This window comes from Diachasmimorpha longicaudata, unplaced genomic scaffold (genome assembly GCF_034640455.1).
Source record: "Diachasmimorpha longicaudata isolate KC_UGA_2023 unplaced genomic scaffold, iyDiaLong2 ctg00000055.1, whole genome shotgun sequence".
Taxonomy (NCBI): Eukaryota; Metazoa; Arthropoda; class Insecta; order Hymenoptera; family Braconidae; genus Diachasmimorpha; species Diachasmimorpha longicaudata.
This window is the reverse complement of record NW_026973895.1, coordinates 3,327,366-3,345,177: the sequence shown is the minus strand read 5'-3', so window position 1 is coordinate 3,345,177 and position 17,812 is coordinate 3,327,366.

Genomic DNA, 17,812 nt, shown 5'->3' with positions numbered 1-17,812 from the left:
CTTCCCGCATTGCACTCGTGTAGTTCGACGAGACGAAGCTATTGCACGCGGTTTCATCGGCCTACGACAATGTGTACTCAAGTTATATGCCATCATATCGAACACGAACTCAACTTCTATGATTGAGTTTTTCGTGAGCTGTGTTCGGGAAGAAAACGATGTTGCATCAGTTTCCTAGGTCATTTGACGTGCTGAAACCGAATATGATGCCAGATTTCGTCTAGGTGCAGCCAAAAAAAAGTGATTCCCACGATCTCGTAACGACGCATATGTATAATCGACTTTGTCTCAAAGACAAATGGTTCCCAAGCAAACTTCGCGCATTGCACTCGTGTAGTTCGACGAGACGAAGCTATTGCACGAGGTTTCATCGGCCTACGACAATGTGTACTCAAGTTATATGCCATCATATCGAACACGTATTTCAACTTCTATGATTGAGTTTTTCGTGAGCTCTGTTCGGGAAGAAAACGATGTTGCATCAGTTTCCTTGGTTATTTGACGTGCTGAAACCGAATATGATGCCACATTTCGTCTAGGTGCAGCCAAAAAAAAGTGATTCCCACGATCTCGTAAAAACGAATATGTATAATCGACTTGTTCTCGAAGATAAATCGTACCCAAGCAGGCTTCTGGCATTTCACTCGTGTAGTTCGACGAGACGAAGCTATTGCACGCGGTTTCATCGGCCTAAGACAATGTGTACTCAAGTTATACACCATCATATTGAACACGAATATCAACTTCTATGATTGAGTTTTTCGTGAGCTGTGTTCGGGAAGGAAACGATGTTGCATCAGTTTCCTTGGTCATTTGACGTGCTGAAACCGAATATGATGCCAGATTTCGTCTAGGTGCAGCCAAAAAAAAGTGATTCTCACGATCTCGTAACAACGCATATGTATAATCGACTTTTTCTCGAAGACAAATCGTTCCCAAGCAGGCTTCCCGCATTGCACTCGTGTAGTTCGACGAGACGAAGCTATTGCACGCGGTTTCATCGGCCTACGACAATGTGTACTCAAGTTATATGCCATCATATCGAACACGAAATGAACTTCTATGATTGAGTTTTTCGTGAGCTGTGTTCGGGAAGAAAACGATGTTGCATCAGTTTCCTTGGTCATTTGACGTGCTGAAACCGAATATGATGCCAGATTTCGTCTAGGTGCAGCCAAAAAAAAGTGATTCCCACGATCTCGTAACAACGCATATGTATAATCAACTTTGTCTCAAAGACAAATGGTTCCCAAGCAAACTTCGCGCATTGCACTCGTGTAGTTCGACGAGACGAAGCTATTGCACGAGGTTTCATCGGCCTACGACAATGTGTACTCCAAGTTATATGCCATCATATCGAACACGAATTTCAACTTCTATGATTGAGTTTTTCGTGAGCTCTGTTCGGGAAGAAAACGATGTTGCATCAGTTTCCTTGGTTATTTGACGTGCTGAAACCGAATATGATGCCACATTTCGTCTAGGTGCAGCCAAAAAAAAGTGATTCCCACGATCTTGTAAAAACGAATATGTATAATCGACTTTTTCTCGAAGATAAATCGTACGCAAGCAGGCTTCTGGCATTTCACTCGTGTAGTTCGACGAGACGAAGCTATTGCACGCGGTTTCATCGGCCTACAACAATGTGTACTCAAGTTATATGCCATCATATCGAACACGAAATCAACTTCTATGATTGAGTTTTTCGTGAGCTGTGTTCGGGAAGAAAACGATGTTGCATCAGTTTCCTTGGTCATTTGACGTGCTGAAACCGAATATGATGCCAGATTTCGTCTAGGTGCAGCCAAAAAAAAGTGATTCCCACGATCTCGTAACAACGCATATGTATAATCGACTTTGTCTCAAAGACAAATGGTTCCCAAGCAAACTTCGCGCATTGCACTCGTGTAGTTCGACGAGACGAAGCTATTGCACGAGGTTTCATCGGCCTACGACAATGTGTACTCAAGTTATATGCCATCATATCGAACACGAATTTCAACTTCTATGATTGAGTTTTTCGTGAGCTCTGTTCGGGAAGAAAACGATGTTGCATCAGTTTCCTTGGTTATTTGACGTGCTGAAACCGAATATGATGCCAGATTTCGTCTAGGTGCAGCCAAAAAAAAGTGATTCCCACGATCTCGTAACGACGCATATGTATAATCGACTTTGTCTCAAAGACAAATGGTTCCCAAGCAAACTTCGCGCATTGCACTCGTGTAGTTCGACGAGACGAAGCTATTGCACGAGGTTTCATCGGCCTACGACAATGTGTACTCAAGTTATATGCCATCATATCGAACACGTATTTCAACTTCTATGATTGAGTTTTTCGTGAGCTCTGTTCGGGAAGAAAACGATGTTGCATCAGTTTCCTTGGTTATTTGACGTGCTGAAACCGAATATGATGCCACATTTCGTCTAGGTGCAGCCAAAAAAAAGTGATTCCCACGATCTCGTAAAAACGAATATGTATAATCGACTTGTTCTCGAAGATAAATCGTACCCAAGCAGGCTTCTGGCATTTCACTCGTGTAGTTCGACGAGACGAAGCTATTGCACGCGGTTTCATCGGCCTAAGACAATGTGTACTCAAGTTATACACCATCATATTGAACACGAATATCAACTTCTATGATTGAGTTTTTCGTGAGCTGTGTTCGGGAAGGAAACGATGTTGCATCAGTTTCCTTGGTCATTTGACGTGCTGAAACCGAATATGATGCCAGATTTCGTCTAGGTGCAGCCAAAAAAAAGTGATTCTCACGATCTCGTAACAACGCATATGTATAATCGACTTTTTCTCGAAGACAAATCGTTCCCAAGCAGGCTTCCCGCATTGCACTCGTGTAGTTCGACGAGACGAAGCTATTGCACGCGGTTTCATCGGCCTACGACAATGTGTACTCAAGTTATATGCCATCATATCGAACACGAAATGAACTTCTATGATTGAGTTTTTCGTGAGCTGTGTTCGGGAAGAAAACGATGTTGCATCAGTTTCCTTGGTCATTTGACGTGCTGAAACCGAATATGATGCCAGATTTCGTCTAGGTGCAGCCAAAAAAAAGTGATTCCCACGATCTCGTAACAACGCATATGTATAATCAACTTTGTCTCAAAGACAAATGGTTCCCAAGCAAACTTCGCGCATTGCACTCGTGTAGTTCGACGAGACGAAGCTATTGCACGAGGTTTCATCGGCCTACGACAATGTGTACTCCAAGTTATATGCCATCATATCGAACACGAATTTCAACTTCTATGATTGAGTTTTTCGTGAGCTCTGTTCGGGAAGAAAACGATGTTGCATCAGTTTCCTTGGTTATTTGACGTGCTGAAACCGAATATGATGCCACATTTCGTCTAGGTGCAGCCAAAAAAAAGTGATTCCCACGATCTTGTAAAAACGAATATGTATAATCGACTTTTTCTCGAAGATAAATCGTACGCAAGCAGGCTTCTGGCATTTCACTCGTGTAGTTCGACGAGACGAAGCTATTGCACGCGGTTTCATCGGCCTACAACAATGTGTACTCAAGTTATATGCCATCATATCGAACACGAAATCAACTTCTATGATTGAGTTTTTCGTGAGCTGTGTTCGGGAAGAAAACGATGTTGCATCAGTTTCCTTGGTCATTTGACGTGCTGAAACCGAATATGATGCCAGATTTCGTCTAGGTGCAGCCAAAAAAAAGTGATTCCCACGATCTCGTAACAACGCATATGTATAATCGACTTTGTCTCAAAGACAAATGGTTCCCAAGCAAACTTCGCGCATTGCACTCGTGTAGTTCGACGAGACGAAGCTATTGCACGAGGTTTCATCGGCCTACGACAATGTGTACTCAAGTTATATGCCATCATATCGAACACGAATTTCAACTTCTATGATTGAGTTTTTCGTGAGCTCTGTTCGGGAAGAAAACGATGTTGCATCAGTTTCCTTGGTTATTTGACGTGCTGAAACCGAATATGATGCCACATTTCGTCTAGGTGCAGCCAAAAAAAGTGATTCCCACGATCTCGTAAAAACGAATATGTATAATCGACTTTTTCTCGAAGATAAATCGTACCCAAGCAGGCTTCTGGCATTTCACTCGTGTAGTTCGACGAGACGAAGCTATTGCACGCGGTTTCATCGGCCTACGACAATGTGTACTCAAGTTATATGCCATCATATCGAACACGAAATCAACTTCTATGATTGAGTTTTTCGTGAGCTGTATTCGGGAAGAAAACGATGTTGCATCAGTTTCCTTGGTCATTTGACGTGCTGAAACCGAATATGATGCCAGATTTCGTCTAGGTGCAGCCAAAAAAAAGTGATTCCCACGATCTCGTAACAACGCATATGTATAATCGACTTTGTCTCAAAGACAAATGGTTCCCAAGCAAACTTCGCGCATTGCACTCGTGTAGTTCGACGAGACGAAGCTATTGCGCGAGGTTTCATCGGCCTACGACAATGTGTACTCAAGTTATATGCCATCATATCGAACACGAATTTCAACTTCTATGATTGAGTTTTTCGTGAGCTCTGTTCGGGAAGAAAACGATGTTGCATCAGTTTCCTTGGTTATTTGACGTGCTGAAACCGAATATGATGCCACATTTCGTCTAGGTGCAGCCAAAAAAAAGTGATTCGCACGATCTCGTAAAAACGAATATGTATAATCGACTTTTTCTCGAAGATAAATCGTACCCAAGCAGGCTTCTGGCATTTCACTCGTGTAGTTCGACGAGACGAAGCTATTGCACGAGGTTTCATCGGCCTACGACAATGTGTACTCAAGTTATATGCCATCATATCGAACACGAATTTCAACTTCTATGATTGAGTTTTTCGTGAGCTCTGTTCGGGAAGAAAACGATGTTGCATCAGTTTCCTTGGTTATTTGACGTGCTGAAACCGAATATGATGCCAGATTTCGTCTAGGAGCAGCCAAAAAATAGTGATTCTCACGATCTCGTAACAACGCATATGTATAATCGACTTTTTCTCGAAGACAAATCGTTCCCAAGCAGGCTTCCCGCATTGCACTCGTGTAGTTCGACGAGACGAAGCTATTGCACGCGGTTTCATCGGCCTACGACAATGTGTACTCAAGTTATATGCCATCATATCGAACACGAACTCAACTTCTATGATTGAGTTTTTCGTGAGCTGTGTTCGGGAAGAAAACGATGTTGCATCAGTTTCCTTGGTCATTTGACGTGCTGAAACCGAATATGATGCCAGATTTCGTCTAGGAGCAGCCAAAAAAAAGTGATTCTCACGATCTCGTAACAACGCATATGTATAATCGACTTTTTCTCGAAGACAAATCGTTCCCAAGCAGGCTTCCCGCATTGCACTCGTGTAGTTCGACGAGACGAAGCTATTGCACGCGGTTTCATCGGCCTACGACAATGTGTACTCAAGTTATATGCCATCATATCGAACACGAATTTCAACTTCTATGATTGAGTTTTTCGTGAGCTCTGTTCGGGAAGAAAACGATGTTGCATCAGTTTCCTTGGTTATTTGACGTGCTGAAACCGAATATGATGCCACATTTCGTCTAGGTGCAGCCAAAAAAAAGTGATTCCCACGATCTCGTAAAAACGAATATGTATAATCGACTTTTTCTCGAAGATAAATCGTACCCAAGCAGGCTTCTGGCATTTCACTCGTGTAGTTCGACGAGACGAAGCTATTGCACGCGGTTTCATCGGCCTACGACAATGTGTACTCAAGTTATATGCCATCATATCGAACACGAAATCAACTTCTATGATTGAGTTTTTCGTGAGCTGTGTTCGGGAAGAAAACGATGTTGCATCAGTTTCCTTGGTCATTTGACGTGCTGAAACCGAATATGATGCCAGATTTCGTCTAGGAGCAGCCAAAAAATAGTGATTCTCACGATCTCGTAACAACGCATATGTATAATCGACTTTTTCTCGAAGACAAATCGTTCCCAAGCAGGCTTCCCGCATTGCACTCGTGTAGTTCGACGAGACGAAGCTATTGCACGCGGTTTCATCGGCCTACGACAATGTGTACTCAAGTTATATGCCATCATATCGAACACGAAATCAACTTCTATGATTGAGTTTTTCGTGAGCTGTGTTCGGGAAGAAAACGATGTTGCATCAGTTTCCTTGGTCATTTGACGTGCTGAAACCGAATATGATGCCAGATTTCGTCTAGGTGCAGCCAAAAAAAAGTGATTCCCACGATCTCGTAACAACGCATATGTATAATCAACTTTGTCTCAAAGACAAATGGTTCCCAAGCAAACTTCGCGCATTGCACTCGTGTAGTTCGACGAGACGAAGCTATTGCACGAGGTTTCATCGGCCTACGACAATGTGTACTCCAAGTTATATGCCATCATATCGAACACGAATTTCAACTTCTATGATTGAGTTTTTCGTGAGCTCTGTTCGGGAAGAAAACGATGTTGCATCAGTTTCCTTGGTTATTTGACGTGCTGAAACCGAATATGATGCCACATTTCGTCTAGGTGCAGCCAAAAAAAAGTGATTCCCACGATCTTGTAAAAACGAATATGTATAATCGACTTTTTCTCGAAGATAAATCGTACGCAAGCAGGCTTCTGGCATTTCACTCGTGTAGTTCGACGAGACGAAGCTATTGCACGCGGTTTCATCGGCCTACAACAATGTGTACTCAAGTTATATGCCATCATATCGAACACGAAATCAACTTCTATGATTGAGTTTTTCGTGAGCTGTGTTCGGGAAGAAAACGATGTTGCATCAGTTTCCTTGGTCATTTGACGTGCTGAAACCGAATATGATGCCAGATTTCGTCTAGGTGCAGCCAAAAAAAAGTGATTCCCACGATCTCGTAACAACGCATATGTATAATCGACTTTGTCTCAAAGACAAATGGTTCCCAAGCAAACTTCGCGCATTGCACTCGTGTAGTTCGACGAGACGAAGCTATTGCACGAGGTTTCATCGGCCTACGACAATGTGTACTCAAGTTATATGCCATCATATCGAACACGAATTTCAACTTCTATGATTGAGTTTTTCGTGAGCTCTGTTCGGGAAGAAAACGATGTTGCATCAGTTTCCTTGGTTATTTGACGTGCTGAAACCGAATATGATGCCACATTTCGTCTAGGTGCAGCCAAAAAAAAGTGATTCCCACGATCTCGTAAAAACGAATATGTATAATCGACTTTTTCTCGAAGATAAATCGTACCCAAGCAGGCTTCTGGCATTTCACTCGTGTAGTTCGACGAGACGAAGCTATTGCACGCGGTTTCATCGGCCTACGACAATGTGTACTCAAGTTATATGCCATCATATCGAACACGAAATCAACTTCTATGATTGAGTTTTTCGTGAGCTGTGTTCGGGAAGAAAACGATGTTGCATCAGTTTCCTTGGTCATTTGACGTGCTGAAACCGAATATGATGCCAGATTTCGTCTAGGTGCAGCCAAAAAAAAGTGATTCCCACGATCTCGTAACAACGCATATGTATAATCGACTTTGTCTCAAAGACAAATGGTTCCCAAGCAAACTTCGCGCATTGCACTCGTGTAGTTCGACGAGACGAAGCTATTGCACGAGGTTTCATCGGCCTACGACAATGTGTACTCAAGTTATATGCCATCATATCGAACACGAATTTCAACTTCTATGATTGAGTTTTTCGTGAGCTCTGTTCGGGAAGAAAACGATGTTGCATCAGTTTCCTTGGTTATTTGACGTGCTGAAACCGAATATGATGCCACATTTCGTCTAGGTGCAGCCAAAAAAAAGTGATTCGCACGATCTCGTAAAAACGAATATGTATAATCGACTTTTTCTCGAAGATAAATCGTACCCAAGCAGGCTTCTGGCATTTCACTCGTGTAGTTCGACGAGACGAAGCTATTGCACGCGGTTTCATCGGCCTACGACAATGTGTACTCAAGTTATATGCCATCATATCGAACACGAAATCAACTTCTATGATTGAGTTTTTCGTGAGCTGTGTTCGGGAAGAAAACGATGTTGCATCAGTTTCCTTGGTCATTTGACGTGCTGAAACCGAATATGATGCCAGATTTCGTCTAGGTGCAGCCAAAAAAAAGTGATTCCCACGATCTCGTAACAACGCATATGTATAATCGACTTTGTCTCAAAGACAAATGGTTCCCAAGCAAACTTCGCGCATTGCACTCGTGTAGTTCGACGAGACGAAGCTATTGCACGAGGTTTCATCGGCCTACGACAATGTGTACTCAAGTTATATGCCATCATATCGAACACGAATTTCAACTTCTATGATTGAGTTTTTCGTGAGCTCTGTTCGGGAAGAAAACGATGTTGCATCAGTTTCCTTGGTTATTTGACGTGCTGAAACCGAATATGATGCCAGATTTCGTCTAGGAGCAGCCAAAAAATAGTGATTCTCACGATCTCGTAACAACGCATATGTATAATCGACTTTTTCTCGAAGACAAATCGTTCCCAAGCAGGCTTCCCGCATTGCACTCGTGTAGTTCGACGAGACGAAGCTATTGCACGCGGTTTCATCGGCCTACGACAATGTGTACTCAAGTTATATGCCATCATATCGAACACGAACTCAACTTCTATGATTGAGTTTTTCGTGAGCTGTGTTCGGGAAGAAAACGATGTTGCATCAGTTTCCTTGGTCATTTGACGTGCTGAAACCGAATATGATGCCAGATTTCGTCTAGGAGCAGCCAAAAAAAAGTGATTCTCACGATCTCGTAACAACGCATATGTATAATCGACTTTTTCTCGAAGACAAATCGTTCCCAAGCAGGCTTCCCGCATTGCACTCGTGTAGTTCGACGAGACGAAGCTATTGCACGCGGTTTCATCGGCCTACGACAATGTGTACTCAAGTTATATGCCATCATATCGAACACGAATTTCAACTTCTATGATTGAGTTTTTCGTGAGCTCTGTTCGGGAAGAAAACGATGTTGCATCAGTTTCCTTGGTTATTTGACGTGCTGAAACCGAATATGATGCCACATTTCGTCTAGGTGCAGCCAAAAAAAAGTGATTCCCACGATCTCGTAAAAACGAATATGTATAATCGACTTTTTCTCGAAGATAAATCGTACCCAAGCAGGCTTCTGGCATTTCACTCGTGTAGTTCGACGAGACGAAGCTATTGCACGCGGTTTCATCGGCCTACGACAATGTGTACTCAAGTTATATGCCATCATATCGAACACGAAATCAACTTCTATGATTGAGTTTTTCGTGAGCTGTGTTCGGGAAGAAAACGATGTTGCATCAGTTTCCTTGGTCATTTGACGTGCTGAAACCGAATATGATGCCAGATTTCGTCTAGGAGCAGCCAAAAAATAGTGATTCTCACGATCTCGTAACAACGCATATGTATAATCGACTTTTTCTCGAAGACAAATCGTTCCCAAGCAGGCTTCCCGCATTGCACTCGTGTAGTTCGACGAGACGAAGCTATTGCACGCGGTTTCATCGGCCTACGACAATGTGTACTCAAGTTATATGCCATCATATCGAACACGAAATCAACTTCTATGATTGAGTTTTTCGTGAGCTGTGTTCGGGAAGAAAACGATGTTGCATCAGTTTCCTTGGTCATTTGACGTGCTGAAACCGAATATGATGCCAGATTTCGTCTAGGTGCAGCCAAAAAAAAGTGATTCCCACGATCTCGTAACAACGCATATGTATAATCGACTTTGTCTCAAAGACAAATGGTTCCCAAGCAAACTTCGCGCATTGCACTCGTGTAGTTCGACGAGACGAAGCTATTGCACGAGGTTTCATCGGCCTACGACAATGTGTACTCAAGTTATATGCCATCATATCGAACACGAATTTCAACTTCTATGATTGAGTTTTTCGTGAGCTCTGTTCGGGAAGAAAACGATGTTGCATCAGTTTCCTTGGTTATTTGACGTGCTGAACCCGAATATGATGCCACATTTCGTCTAGGTGCAGCCAAAAAAAAGTGATTCCCACGATCTCGTAAAAACGAATATGTATAATCGACTTTTTCTCGAAGATAAATCGTACCCAAGCAGGCTTCTGGCATTTCACTCGTGTAGTTCGACGAGACGAAGCTATTGCACGCGGTTTCATCGGCCTACGACAATGTGTACTCAAGTTATATGCCATCATATCGAACACGAAATCAACTTCTATGATTGAGTTTTTCGTGAGCTGTGTTCGGGAAGAAAACGATGTTGCATCAGTTTCCTTGGTCATTTGACGTGCTGAAACCGAATATGATGCCAGATTTCGTCTAGGTGCAGCCAAAAAAAAGTGATTCCCACGATCTCGTAACAACGCATATGTATAATCGACTTTGTCTCAAAGACAAATGGTTCCCAAGCAAACTTCGCGCATTGCACTCGTGTAGTTCGACGAGACGAAGCTATTGCACGAGGTTTCATCGGCCTACGACAATGTGTACTCATGTTATATGCCATCATATCGAACACGAATTTCAACTTCTATGATTGAGTTTTTCGTGAGCTCTGTTCGGGAAGAAAACGATGTTGCATCAGTTTCCTTGGTTATTTGACGTGCTGAAACCGAATATGATGCCAGATTTCGTCTAGGAGCAGCCAAAAAATAGTGATTCTCACGATCTCGTAACAACGCATATGTATAATCGACTTTTTCTCGAAGACAAATCGTTCCCAAGCAGGCTTCCCGCATTGCACTCGTGTAGTTCGACGAGACGAAGCTATTGCACGCGGTTTCATCGGCCTACGACAATGTGTACTCAAGTTATATGCCATCATATCGAACACGAACTCAACTTCTATGATTGAGTTTTTCGTGAGCTGTGTTCGGGAAGAAAACGATGTTGCATCAGTTTCCTTGGTCATTTGACGTGCTGAAACCGAATATGATGCCAGATTTCGTCTAGGAGCAGCCAAAAAAAAGTGATTCTCACGATCTCGTAACAACGCATATGTATAATCGACTTTTTCTCGAAGACAAATCGTTCCCAAGCAGGCTTCCCGCATTGCACTCGTGTAGTTCGACGAGACGAAGCTATTGCACGCGGTTTCATCGGCCTACGACAATGTGTACTCAAGTTATATGCCATCATATCGAACACGAATTTCAACTTCTATGATTGAGTTTTTCGTGAGCTCTGTTCGGGAAGAAAACGATGTTGCATCAGTTTCCTTGGTTATTTGACGTGCTGAAACCGAATATGATGCCACATTTCGTCTAGGTGCAGCCAAAAAAAAGTGATTCCCACGATCTCGTAAAAACGAATATGTATAATCGACTTTTTCTCGAAGATAAATCGTACCCAAGCAGGCTTCTGGCATTTCACTCGTGTAGTTCGACGAGACGAAGCTATTGCACGCGGTTTCATCGGCCTACGACAATGTGTACTCAAGTTATATGCCATCATATCGAACACGAAATCAACTTCTATGATTGAGTTTTTCGTGAGCTGTGTTCGGGAAGAAAACGATGTTGCATCAGTTTCCTTGGTCATTTGACGTGCTGAAACCGAATATGATGCCAGATTTCGTCTAGGAGCAGCCAAAAAATAGTGATTCTCACGATCTCGTAACAACGCATATGTATAATCGACTTTTTCTCGAAGACAAATCGTTCCCAAGCAGGCTTCCCGCATTGCACTCGTGTAGTTCGACGAGACGAAGCTATTGCACGCGGTTTCATCGGCCTACGACAATGTGTACTCAAGTTATATGCCATCATATCGAACACGAAATCAACTTCTATGATTGAGTTTTTCGTGAGCTGTGTTCGGGAAGAAAACGATGTTGCATCAGTTTCCTTGGTCATTTGACGTGCTGAAACCGAATATGATGCCAGATTTCGTCTAGGTGCAGCCAAAAAAAAGTGATTCCCACGATCTCGTAACAACGCATATGTATAATCGACTTTGTCTCAAAGACAAATGGTTCCCAAGCAAACTTCGCGCATTGCACTCGTGTAGTTCGACGAGACGAAGCTATTGCACGAGGTTTCATCGGCCTACGACAATGTGTACTCAAGTTATATGCCATCATATCGAACACGAATTTCAACTTCTATGATTGAGTTTTTCGTGAGCTCTGTTCGGGAAGAAAACGATGTTGCATCAGTTTCCTTGGTTATTTGACGTGCTGAAACCGAATATGATGCCACATTTCGTCTAGGTGCAGCCAAAAAAAAGTGATTCCCACGATCTCGTAAAAACGAATATGTATAATCGACTTTTTCTCGAAGATAAATCGTACCCAAGCAGGCTTCTGGCATTTCACTCGTGTAGTTCGACGAGACGAAGCTATTGCACGCGGTTTCATCGGCCTACGACAATGTGTACTCAAGTTATATGCCATCATATCGAACACGAAATCAACTTCTATGATTGAGTTTTTCGTGAGCTGTGTTCGGGAAGAAAACGATGTTGCATCAGTTTCCTTGGTCATTTGACGTGCTGAAACCGAATATGATGCCAGATTTCGTCTAGGTGCAGCCAAAAAAAAAGTGATTCCCACGATCTCGTAACAACGCATATGTATAATCGACTTTGTCTCAAAGACAAATGGTTCCCAAGCAAACTTCGCGCATTGCACTCGTGTAGTTCGACGAGACGAAGCTATTGCACGAGGTTTCATCGGCCTACGACAATGTGTACTCAAGTTATATGCCATCATATCGAACACGAATTTCAACTTCTATGATTGAGTTTTTCGTGAGCTCTGTTCGGGAAGAAAACGATGTTGCATCAGTTTCCTTGGTTATTTGACGTGCTGAAACCGAATATGATGCCACATTTCGTCTAGGTGCAGCCAAAAAAAAGTGATTCCCACGATCTCGTAAAAACGAATATGTATAATCGACTTTTTCTCGAAGATAAATCGTACCCAAGCAGGCTTCTGGCATTTCACTCGTGTAGTTCGACGAGACGAAGCTATTGCACGCGGTTTCATCGGCCTACGACAATGTGTACTCAAGTTATATGCCATCATATCGAACACGAAATCAACTTCTATGATTGAGTTTTTCGTGAGCTGTGTTCGGGAAGAAAACGATGTTGCATCAGTTTCCTTGGTCATTTGACGTGCTGAAACCGAATATGATGCCAGATTTCGTCTAGGTGCAGCCAAAAAAAAGTGATTCCCACGATCTCGTAACAACGCATATGTATAATCGACTTTGTCTCAAAGACAAATGGTTCCCAAGCAAACTTCGCGCATTGCACTCGTGTAGTTCGACGAGACGAAGCTATTGCACGAGGTTTCATCGGCCTACGACAATGTGTACTCAAGTTATATGCCATCATATCGAACACGAATTTCAACTTCTATGATTGAGTTTTTCGTGAGCTCTGTTCGGGAAGAAAACGATGTTGCATCAGTTTCCTTGGTTATTTGACGTGCTGAAACCGAATATGATGCCAGATTTCGTCTAGGAGCAGCCAAAAAATAGTGATTCTCACGATCTCGTAACAACGCATATGTATAATCGACTTTTTCTCGAAGACAAATCGTTCCCAAGCAGGCTTCCCGCATTGCACTCGTGTAGTTCGACGAGACGAAGCTATTGCACGCGGTTTCATCGGCCTACGACAATGTGTACTCAAGTTATATGCCATCATATCGAACACGAACTCAACTTCTATGATTGAGTTTTTCGTGAGCTGTGTTCGGGAAGAAAACGATGTTGCATCAGTTTCCTTGGTCATTTGACGTGCTGAAACCGAATATGATGCCAGATTTCGTCTAGGAGCAGCCAAAAAAAAGTGATTCTCACGATCTCGTAACAACGCATATGTATAATCGACTTTTTCTCGAAGACAAATCGTTCCCAAGCAGGCTTCCCGCATTGCACTCGTGTAGTTCGACGAGACGAAGCTATTGCACGCGGTTTCATCGGCCTACGACAATGTGTACTCAAGTTATATGCCATCATATCGAACACGAATTTCAACTTCTATGATTGAGTTTTTCGTGAGCTCTGTTCGGGAAGAAAACGATGTTGCATCAGTTTCCTTGGTTATTTGACGTGCTGAAACCGAATATGATGCCACATTTCGTCTAGGTGCAGCCAAAAAAAAGTGATTCCCACGATCTCGTAAAAACGAATATGTATAATCGACTTTTTCTCGAAGATAAATCGTACCCAAGCAGGCTTCTGGCATTTCACTCGTGTAGTTCGACGAGACGAAGCTATTGCACGCGGTTTCATCGGCCTACGACAATGTGTACTCAAGTTATATGCCATCATATCGAACACGAACTCAACTTCTATGATTGAGTTTTTCGTGAGCTGTGTTCGGGAAGAAAACGATGTTGCATCAGTTTCCTTGGTCATTTGACGTGCTGAAACCGAATATGATGCCAGATTTCGTCTAGGAGCAGCCAAAAAAAAGTGATTCTCACGATCTCGTAACAACGCATATGTATAATCGACTTTTTCTCGAAGACAAATCGTTCCCAAGCAGGCTTCCCGCATTGCACTCGTGTAGTTCGACGAGACGAAGCTATTGCACGCGGTTTCATCGGCCTACGACAATGTGTACTCAAGTTATATGCCATCATATCGAACACGAAATCAACTTCTATGATTGAGTTTTTCGTGAGCTGTGTTCGGGAAGAAAACGATGTTGCATCAGTTTCCTTGGTCATTTGACGTGCTGAAACCGAATATGATGCCAGATTTCGTCTAGGTGCAGCCAAAAAAAAGTGATTCCCACGATCTCGTAACAACGCATATGTATAATCGACTTTGTCTCAAAGACAAATGGTTCCCAAGCAAACTTCGCGCATTGCACTCGTGTAGTTCGACGAGACGAAGCTATTGCACGAGGTTTCATCGGCCTACGACAATGTGTACTCAAGTTATATGCCATCATATCGAACACGTATTTCAACTTCTATGATTGAGTTTTTCGTGAGCTCTGTTCGGGAAGAAAACGATGTTGCATCAGTTTCCTTGGTTATTTGACGTGCTGAAACCGAATATGATGCCACATTTCGTCTAGGTGCAGCCAAAAAAAAGTGATTCCCACGATCTCGTAAAACCGAATATGTATAATCGACTTGTTCTCGAAGATAAATCGTACCCAAGCAGGCTTCTGGCATTTCACTCGTGTAGTTCGACGAGACGAAGCTATTGCACGAGGTTTCATCGGCCTACGACAATGTGTACGCAAGTTATATGCCATCATATCGAACACGAATTTCAACTTCTATGATTGAGTTTTTCGTGAGCTCTGTTCGGGAAGAAAACGATGTTGCATCAGTTTCCTTGGTTATTTGACGTGCTGAAACCGAATATGATGCCAGATTTCGTCTAGGTGCAGCCAAAAAAAAGTGATTCCCACGATCTCGTAACAACGCATATGTATAATCAACTTTGTCTCAAAGACAAATGGTTCCCAAGCAAACTTCGCGCATTGCACTCGTGTAGTTCGACGAGACGAAGCTATTGCACGAGGTTTCATCGGCCTACGACAATGTGTTCTCCAAGTTATATGCCATCATATCGAACACGAATTTCAACTTCTATGATTGAGTTTTTCGTGAGCTCTGTTCGGGAAGAAAACGATGTTGCATCAGTTTCCTTGGTTATTTGACGTGCTGAAACCGAATATGATGCCACATTTCGTCTAGGTGCAGCCAAAAAAAAGTGATTCCCACGATCTTGTAAAAACGAATATGTATAATCGACTTTTTCTCGAAGATAAATCGTACCCAAGCAGGCTTCTGGCATTTCACTCGTGTAGTTCGACGAGACGAAGCTATTGCACGCGGTTTCATCGGCCTACGACAATGTGTACTCAAGTTATATGCCATCATATCGAACACGAAATCAACTTCTATGATTGAGTTTTTCGTGAGCTGTGTTCGGGAAGAAAACGATGTTGCATCAGTTTCCTTGGTCATTTGACGTGCTGAAACCGAATATGATGCCACATTTCGTCTAGGTGCAGCCAAAAAAAAGTGATTCCCACGATCTTGTAAAAACGAATATGTATAATCGACTTTTTCTCGAAGATAAATCGTACCCAAGCAGGCTTCTGGCATTTCACTCGTGTAGTTCGACGAGACGAAGCTATTGCACGCGGTTTCATCGGCCTACGACAATGTGTACTCAAGTTATATGCCATCATATCGAACACGAAATCAACTTCTATGATTGAGTTTTTCGTGAGCTGTGTTCGGGAAGAAAACGATGTTGCATCAGTTTCCTTGGTCATTTGACGTGCTGAAACCGAATATGATGCCAGATTTCGTCTAGGTGCAGCCAAAAAAAAGTGATTCCCACGATCTCGTAACAACGCATATGTATAATCGACTTTGTCTCAAAGACAAATGGTTCCCAAGCAAACTTCGCGCATTGCACTCGTGTAGTTCGACGAGACGAAGCTATTGCACGAGGTTTCATCGGCCTACGACAATGTGTACTCAAGTTATATGCCATCATATCGAACACGAATTTCAACTTCTATGATTGAGTTTTTCGTGAGCTCTGTTCGGGAAGAAAACGATGTTGCATCAGTTTCCTTGGTTATTTGACGTGCTGAAACCGAATATGATGCCACATTTCGTCTAGGTGCAGCCAAAAAAAAGTGATTCCCACGATCTCGTAAAAACGAATATGTATAATCGACTTTTTCTCGAAGATAAATCGTACCCAAGCAGGCTCCTGGCATTTCACTCGTGTAGTTCGACGAGACGAAGCTATTGCACGCGGTTTCATCGGCCTACGACAATGTGTACTCAAGTTATATGCCATCATATCGAACACGAAATCAACTTCTATGATTGAGTTTTTCGTGAGCTGTGTTCGGGAAGAAAACGATGTTGCATCAGTTTCCTTGGTCATTTGACGTGCTGAAACCGAATATGATGCCAGATTTCGTCTAGGAGCAGCCAAAAAATAGTGATTCTCACGATCTCGTAACAACGCATATGTATAATCGACTTTTTCTCGAAGACAAATCGTTCCCAAGCAGGCTTCCCGCATTGCACTCGTGTAGTTCGACGAGACGAAGCTATTGCACGCGGTTTCATCGGCCTACGACAATGTGTACTCAAGTTATATGCCATCATATCGAACACGAACTCAACTTCTATGATTGAGTTTTTCGTGAGCTGTGTTCGGGAAGAAAACGATGTTGCATCAGTTTCCTTGGTCATTTGACGTGCTGAAACCGAATATGATGCCAGATTTCGTCTAGGAGCAGCCAAAAAAAAGTGATTCTCACGATCTCGTAACAACGCATATGTATAATCGACTTTTTCGCGAAGACAAATCGTTCCCAAGCAGGCTTCCCGCATTGCACTCGTGTAGTTCGACGAGACGAAGCTATTGCACGCGGTTTCATCGGCCTACGACAATGTGTACTCAAGTTATATGCCATCATATCGAACACGAAATCAACTTCTATGATTGAGTTTTTCGTGAGCTGTGTTCGGGAAGAAAACGATGTTGCATCAGTTTCCTTGGTCATTTGACGTGCTAAAACCGAATATGATGCCAGATTTCGTCTAGGTGCAGCCAAAAAAAAGTGATTCCCACGATCTCGTAACAACGCATATGTATAATCGACTTTGTCTCAAAGACAAATGGTTCCCAAGCAAACTTCGCGCATTGCACTCGTGTAGTTCGACGAGACGAAGCTATTGCACGAGGTTTCATCGGCCTACGACAATGTGTACTCAAGTTATATGCCATCATATCGAACACGTATTTCAACTTCTATGATTGAGTTTTTCGTGAGCTCTGTTCGGGAAGAAAACGATGTTGCATCAGTTTCCTTGGTTATTTGACGTGCTGAA